At 41.9% G+C, this 6,000-nt stretch overlaps 1 protein-coding gene across 1 annotated transcript in view; it reads left to right on the top strand.

The window, feature by feature from the left end:
* The first annotated feature begins 5,391 nt into the window (after window positions 1–5,391).
* The window catches only part of Fbxl17 (F-box and leucine rich repeat protein 17), a 522,788-nt gene continuing 522,179 nt past the window's right edge, over window positions 5,392–6,000 (top strand). The window contains exon 1 of the mRNA XM_048811558.1: window positions 5,392–5,587. The gene's annotated coding sequence lies outside the window, so the exon portion shown is untranslated. The remainder of the gene's footprint in view (window positions 5,588–6,000) is intronic.

Here is a 6,000-nt window from a genome sequence, read left to right as displayed (position 1 = left end):
CCCAGCCCTTTTTTTTTTTTTTTTTAAATATATATTTATTTATTTATGTATTTATTTTTTAGTTTTCGGCAGACACAACATCTTTGTTTGTATGTGGTGCTGAGGATCGAACCCGGGCCGCACGCATGCCAGGCGAGCGCGCTACCACTTGAGCCACATCCCCAGCCCCCAGCCCTATTTTGTATTTTATTTAGAGATAGGGTCTCACTGAGTTGCTTAGTGCCTCGATATTGCCAAGGCTGACTTTGAACTCACAATCTTCCTGCCTCAGCCTCCTGAGCCCCCAGGAGTTACAGACGTGAGCCACCATGTCTGGATGCCTTTTATTCTTAACTGAGTAATAATTGGAAGTAAACAAAGTTGGGTTTAATTCTGATGGAGGAGATAGTCATCTAATACAAAACATCACAACAGCCAACTGTGGTAACTTCTGTGAAGGAAATCTACAGGCTGGTATGACAGAGTAATGAGGGAAGAGCTCTTGTGATGGGGTAACAGGAGGTGTTGGTTATCTGGGCTGAGACTTCAAAGATGAGAATGAAATTGGTCAAGACAGGAAGTGAAAGAAGCATTGGCTAGGTTGCAGCTTGTGTTTGAAATTTTTCTTTTTCTTTTTTGGTACCAGGGATTTAACCACTGAGCCACATCCCCAGCACTTTTTATATTTTATTAAGAGACAGGGTCTTGCTAAGTTGCTTAGGGTCTCACTAAGTTGCTGAGGCTGGCTTTGAACTTGTAATTCTCCTGCCTCAGCCTCCCAAACTGCTGGAATTACAGGTGTGAGCCACTATATTGGGCTTGAAACGAATTTTTCAAGAACACAGATTGTCTTCCAAAAGAGAACTCTGAAAATTTGCTGTTTTTTCTATCATCTTTGGTTTTAAGAATTTCAGCAAAAATACAACTAAATAAGGAGTTAAAACTACTGGAAACCATGATTTTCAGATGCACACGACAATGTCTTTTCTGCCCTTTGAGAATGCCCTTATAGGGCTGGGGATGTGGCTCAAGCGGTAGCGCGCTCGTCTGGCATGCATGCGGCCTGGGTTCGATCCTCAGTACCACATACCAACAAAGATGTTGTGTCTGCCGATAACTAAAAAAAAAATAAATAAATATTAAAAAAAAAAAAAAGAGAATGCCCTTATAGGCCATGCATACTATCTACCACCATCAGGGGGATTAATGGCACATGGACTGTTCCCTCCTTGTATCATTTGTGCTATATGAAGCTTTAGCTATTTACAACAGTCACCATTACCCAAACGCATGCATTAAAGCCTTCTATATGTGGGTATCATTTTTAGAGGCAAATGTGAATTTCAAAGAGTACATTTCATGTTAGCAAAGAATGAAAAGAAAAGGATTTTCTATTAAAGTGTTTTGCATTTTAAATATACATACTGGTTTGCAGCACAACTATTGCTATGTCATTACACAAGTGTATCCCAGGTTGGAATATTATTCATACATATTTCATATCACAGAATCCACTGTTTTGCTACAACAAATTATACATTGAAATAAATCATATGAACATACAAGTAGCAATTTGGGGGCTCTTCCTTTCCTTCCTGTACAACATTTTCTCCCCTCTAACCAATTAATATTTTATTAAATCTTGAGAAATATATTTCAGAAATATTTCTCAGTCCTAATCCTACTTCATTATCCCTAGCATGTTTTAATTCATAATTTTAAGGCCTCTCCATTGACTATTTAAATAACCTTAACTAGCCTTCTTGCTAAGAGTTCGTTTCTACTCTAGTTCATCTTCTATACAGTTGCCAGATTATTTTCCTAAAAACTGAACAAAGTCCTTGTCCTCATGCAGTTTACAATCTAGTGGAAGACTAAACAAAGAAAAAAACCACACCAACACTCCGAATAAACATATGATAATGGGCTATAAAGGAAGTAAAATCAGGATCAGAAGAAATAATAATGGAGAGTATAATTTTTGGATATGGTGGTGACATTTGATGACAACAAATGTTAATGTGCTCCACCTACAGCTCAGCAGGAAAATATCTAGTCACACCAGGCTGGGTTTAATGCTTTGTTGCAAGGAGGCAGAGAGAACACCATAAAGAACTGTGGAAACTCATGGTAACAAGGTATTGTAAAAAAGATATTATATAGAATTGGGGTTTTATTACGTGATTGGGGAAAGGGTCAAAGCTTTACTCTGGATTGGATACTGTCAAAAAACAGAGGTGATTTTATAATTGGATATTTTAATATTTGTTATTTAGAAACCAGGAAGAATGTAGCAAAACTAAGACTGTATTTATGGTCAAAACATAGTAGTTACTTATAATAGTCAAAATGTTTGGTCATGTTTGTGGTTTGGAGGATGTTTTTATATTTGCAGTGTTCAGATACAGTTATGAAGAGGTTTTATTTTTGTCTTGTCTATTTCAGTCAGAGAGTAGTCAAACAGTTTTGTGAGACCATGTTCAATAGAACATTGACTTAGTTAGCAATGCCAGGCCAGCTGCCAGAAACACTAATGCCTAGCTAATAGCACCAGTCCAGCTCCCAGGGATGTATTTCCTCCTCTTACGAATAAAGCCATCAGCTGCTACAGTTGTATGTATAACTGTATTTTACAATTACTACTTGTAATTATTACTGAATATTCATCAATATAAGTATTTAGGGTGATGAGTTATAAAACTCATTGTAGTTTTGGTGACTTTAGTAGGAGCCTAAAATATACAAGATTCTCTGCTATACACATGGTAAAGAAGAAAAGGAAAAACAAACAAAAAAAGAGATACTGATGATCCTAGGCTTCAAAGTTTTTTTTTTTTTTTTTCTTTTGTACAGAGGATTGAACCTGGGGTGCTCAACCACTGAGCAAAATCCCCATCCCTATACTGTATTTTATTTAGAGACAGGGGCTCACTAAGTTGCTTAGTACCTCACTTTTTCTGAGGCTGACTTTGAACTTGAGATCTTTCTGCCTCAGCCCTGCAAGCCACTGGGATTTATGCGCGTGCCACTGCGCCCAACTTTAGTTTTGATTTTGAGACTGGGCCTTGCTAAGTTGCTTAGGGCCTTGTTAAGTTGCTGAGGTTGGCTTTAAACTCTCACTCTTCCTGTTGCAGCCTCCCAAATTACTGGGATTACAAATGTGTTCCACTGCACCCAGCTGCATTTTTTTTTTTTAAAAAAACAGGAATTGTACAGAGTTTGCTTCAATCAGGTAGATTCCAGGGCTCAAGTTCCAGAGAGTCTGATTCAATGCACTTATTTTTTTTTTTTTGGGCACTACTGGGGATTGATCCCAATGATGCTCTACCACTGAGCTACATTGCCCAGCTCTTTAAAAAAATTTGCTTTTTAAAAAATTCTAGATAAGAGTTTCACCAAGGCTGGCCTCAAACTTGCCATTCTCCTGCCTAAGCCTCCCAAGTTGCTGGGACTACAGGGGTGAGAAAACTCCTCCCTCACCTGCCATACCTCAGTACACACAAACTTTGAGATTTATTCACATTTTATCGCTGAGTAGTATTTCATTGAATGAGTATACCTCGTTATCTACTCCATTCTCCTAGTGATGAACATCTGGGGTACTTGCAATTTTTGTTGATAACAAAGTTGCTATGAACATTTCTGTAGATTTTTTTGTGTGTGTATGCTTTCATTTTTCCTGGATAAATACCAGATGTGGGATTTCTGGTTATAGGACAGATACATGTTTTGACTTACATGAAAAGGATAGGAATATAATTTTGGCATTGAGAAAGTAATAGTTTCAGAACAGCCACTTCTTTTTCTCAAAGCACAGTCTAGTAAAGATAGCAAAGAATGTGTTATAATACCATAACCAACCATTCATCAATGGACCACTCCCCAATAGAGTTTTTGGACCTTGGAAGATCTCTCTGCATACAGCCAACAGGGATGAAAGCCATGTTGTAAATGTACCTTGTGCCACACATTCAATATGAAATCCTCTGACAAATTTTTGCCTTTAGGATTCTTTCATTATGACCAAACTTAGAAGGGGGAGATTCCTGAATGACAGACTTAAAAGTCATTTCTGACAAAGAGGTCATTACTAGAACAGGTTTGATGGGTGAAGGCTGGGTGAGGCTGGCGACTATACTGGGAAAATCACATTTAGATTCAAGCAGTGGTCTCCAAGTCCATGGGCCTTGAGTCTTGCAATATTGCTTCCTTGGTCAGCCTCTTAGGTTATCTTTAATAGCTTTTAAAATCAACTGCTACTTCTCTACCACCTTTCAGCAGGTAAAGAGGCTCTGCTTAATGGAAAACAGAAGATATCAGAAAGGAACTCTTTCATGGTCCTGTCAGAAACACCCACCTCTTTGTATCCATTTTGTCCTCATTCTCTCCAGTCAACATGAAACAAAAAAATAAACAAACAAAAAACCCCCAAAATATCCCTTTAAAGCTCTATCTACTACATCTTCTCTTCCCCATACCTTCTCTTTTATACTGGTTACTATGGTTTGAAAATCCCCTCCAAAATTCATTGAAATTAATTGCCACTACAACATTATTAAGACCTCAGACCTTTAAGAGGTAAGCAGGACGTGAAGGCTCCATTGTCATGAATAGATTAATGCTCTTAACTCGGCTGCAGATATTAAGGATCAGGGCAGATTTTGTCTGTTGAGTGCTCCCTAACCCTATCTATCTCCCCGTTACAATGCAGTAGGAATATGCTCTTAGAATTCCCAGTCTCCTGGGAAGCTTATTTCCTCCTTCTCACCGGGGCAACCAAGGTTTTTCATACAGACACTGCACAAACAGGTTTAAAATGGATGGGTAGGCAGAATTCTCAGGGTGCAGACAACGGTCACCTAAAGCTTGTAGCTTGGAATGTTGGATGACTCACTAGAGTGGGAAATGTTAACTTTCTGCTGTGTGCAGGTAATTTGTAAAATGCTTCCATTATGAAAAGTCAGTAATATGCAACAAGTACTAGAACAAGTGGGGAAAAACAGTGGTGCCGCGCAAGCAACCGGGCGCTCACAGGACCGCCGCGCACCACTCAACGGGAGCGCATCCGCTACTCCCGCCAGGGGCCCTTCCGGCGGAACCCGTTCCTCGGCACCAAAGCGGCCTCAGTTTCCGAGTCGGGGGTGAAGACAGGGTGGAAGGTGAGGGGAAGAGCCCAGCGGCTCCTGGCCAATGGCAGCTCTTGAACTTACACCTCAAGACGTCAGAGCGGCTGTGGAAACGGATGTCACACAGCTGGCTCGGAAGTGTCTCCTCCCTCCTCAGAAGAGGCTAGAGCCCGGCGGCCCCGGAGAAACCTTGGGCGACCGGAGGGAGAAGCGCGCCACACCCGGGAGCTCTGCACCCTCGCGGGTCAGCTCCCCCCTAGCAGGGCCTTCCTGGCTGCAGTCCCGAGAAACTAGCCCGGGGCTGGTGTCTCCGCCCCGAGCGCGCCCTCGCGGCCAGCTCCGCCCCCTCGTCCGCTCAGCAGCAGCATGAATGCGGCGACGCGGATTGTCAGGAGCCCCCAGAAAACCCCTGCGACTGTCACAGGGAGCCGCCCCCCGAAACCCCAGACATCAACCAGCTGCCGCCGTCCATCCTGCTTAAGGTGGGTCTGGGCGAGAGGCGCAGGGATGCTCACTTTCCCCCAACTCAGGCCCCCGCCTCCTAGGTTTTCTCTCTCCTCCCCCTGTGCTCAGAGGAGGGGGTTCCCTGACAGCCGGGGGACGTCCGAAGGGGAGACTGGGAAGCCGGTAGGGCCAATGCTTATGGCCTAGATTTTGAAGTAGAACTTAGGAGTCTGCTGAATGCCTTTTTAATAGCTTAGGTCTGTTACCCGCAATTCCTGGTTCGTCTGTTGTTAGAGTCCTCAGCCCACTGCTTTAGAAACTAGTAGTACATTTTCTGGGAAAAAGATTTATTTTAATCACGAGCAATTTATGTTTGATGGTTAAAGGCTTCACATGTTTGTATTTGAAAATCTTCAAACGGCATTTTCAGGTCTAATAGTTGCTAGTTAAT

This window comes from Marmota marmota, unplaced genomic scaffold (assembly GCF_001458135.2).
Source record: "Marmota marmota marmota unplaced genomic scaffold, marMar, whole genome shotgun sequence".
Taxonomy (NCBI): Eukaryota; Metazoa; Chordata; class Mammalia; order Rodentia; family Sciuridae; genus Marmota; species Marmota marmota.
The sequence above is the reverse complement of the archived record's forward strand: the minus strand, read 5'-3'. Positions and strand labels throughout refer to the sequence as shown.